At 29.2% G+C, this 2135-nt stretch overlaps 1 pseudogene; it reads right to left on the reverse strand.

Moving 5' to 3' along the window:
* Nucleotides 1-470: 470 nt before the first annotated feature.
* Nucleotides 471-1665, reverse strand: LOC112800965 (thioredoxin H-type 2-like; annotated as a pseudogene).
* Nucleotides 1666-2135: the final 470 nt, after the last annotated feature.

The following is a 2135-nucleotide window of genomic DNA, read 5'->3' on the forward strand; positions in this document are numbered from 1 at the left end:
AATTATATATAATGAATAGTATTTTAAGAATGAAAGTGTTCATTAACTCTTTAACTTTTATATCTCTATATAATTAATAATATTTTACAAAATTTATTTTAATATATATATATATATATATATATATATATATATATATATATATTGCCCCACTCTTAAAATTTTTTGGGTCCGTCAGTGTTTCTACAAGTACTTGTTGATTCTCTAGCCGAAGCATGTTTGATTCCTTCGTTCAATTTACACTATTTTTGTTGCTTTTAAAATTGATAAAAGATGAATTCGAAATCAAACGAGTATCTCAAGATTAGTAGCTATATGAAAGCATATGATGGGCATACGATATATTTTTCATTGGAATAGACAAATGCTTTTGCACGGTGGCCTTACATTTCTCAAACAAAACTTAAAAACCAACAAATTAAATCAGAGTACATTAATTAATTAAGTAATTAAGAGGATGATCTAATTAATTAAGCAGAACACCATGCATCATCATTTATTTTTTTTCCCTCACGATTGATGACGATCAAATGGGAATTGAAGATCCAAAATCACACACAAACACATACTCATCATGAGTTGGTTCAATTTGTATGCTTCTCAATTAGCTTTTGGAGTTGGTCCTTTCTTGCACCGACAACCTTATCAACAACTTTTCCTTTCTTAATCAGAACGAATGTTGGCATTGCTTAGAAATTCTTGAGAAACCCCCTGCCATTGCAATTGCATCCATTATTTTCATTTTTCAATGATGATTTTGAAATATATGTATACATATATAGAGTGCAATTAATTGTGATAAATTAAATAAGCCAAGTGTAGTACGAACCATCAATTCATCCACATCAATCTTGATGAACTCAACTTGTGTGTATTTATAAGCAAACTCTTGGATAATTGGATCCATGGATTTGCAAGGAGCACACCAGGTAGCAGTGAAATCGATCACCATCTTTCATTATCAATAAAAAGTTATTATTGTTTATGAAAGCACAAGGAAAAGAAAAGAGAAGGAGAGAAAAAAAAAAAAAAAAGAAAGAAGAGAGGAACAGAGGTTCTAATGTATTTGTTGAAGAAATAAAGATTCTGTACTTATTTCAGAAACAAATACCATCACAGCCATTTAATTTCATTTATAATAATTTGAAGTTGTATTAAAATTTAAAAACGAGTAGCAATTATTATAAATTAAACACAAATCAAAATATATTTTAGAGGTATATATGAAACAATTTCTCTTAATTTCAACATTATTGTGAATGCATGCTCACAAGAAAAGTAATTAAGGAACTGAGAGAGTGTTGGTTATATATAGTTGCAAATTAAACTAAATTAAATAAGAGAAAGCATACCAGCTTGTTAGTTAATTTAGAGGCATCAAAGTGAGCCTTCCATTTGGCAGTGGAATGGAAGGTAATAATGTGAGATGAGGATGGGTGTGGTGTTGATGATGTATGGCCATAGCACTCCATGTTTGATGCATTAGCTCCCATTTTACTTTTCTTTCTTTTTTGCACTAAAATCAAAACTTTGATATCTATGCAAGTTTGGATGCAAAACATTGTGTGCATGGAAGCTTCATTTAATAGGGACTTATAAAGTAGAGAGAAGAGAAAAGAAAATCATTTAGCATCAGATTCTTTTCTAACTAACATGTTACCCAAGTTCTTGAAATTGACCCTTGTTTGTGAATTAGGCAGAGTTTAAAATACAACATACAATTATCTACTTATGTATTGGGTTGTCACTTTAGGATTGACAGTTTTAGTGTTATCATTGAAACAAAAGATGCAGTTAGCCAGGGTTAGCCTAACTTACTAATCTACATATATTACAAGAATCACAACTAAAATGAAAATATATATACAAAGCTCAGCATCTTGCTATTAATAGGAGGCATATAATAATAAAGAATTTTTTTTTTCAATTTCTAAATCATTATACTCTGTCAATTCCAAATCTACTATTCTTAGAGTTTGGTATAGCATGGCTTTCACTCAAACTAAATGCCCTTGAACTTTTATTTTCCAGTGCCGTTAGATTTTATTGATATCCCATTCATACCTATATTTGGATATTCAGCTAATGTTACTATATATATAAAATAAATAAAAATGATATGTTCATGTTAAAAA

Source organism: Arachis hypogaea, chromosome 5 (genome assembly GCF_003086295.3).
Source record: "Arachis hypogaea cultivar Tifrunner chromosome 5, arahy.Tifrunner.gnm2.J5K5, whole genome shotgun sequence".
NCBI lineage: Eukaryota > Viridiplantae > Streptophyta > Magnoliopsida > Fabales > Fabaceae > Arachis > Arachis hypogaea.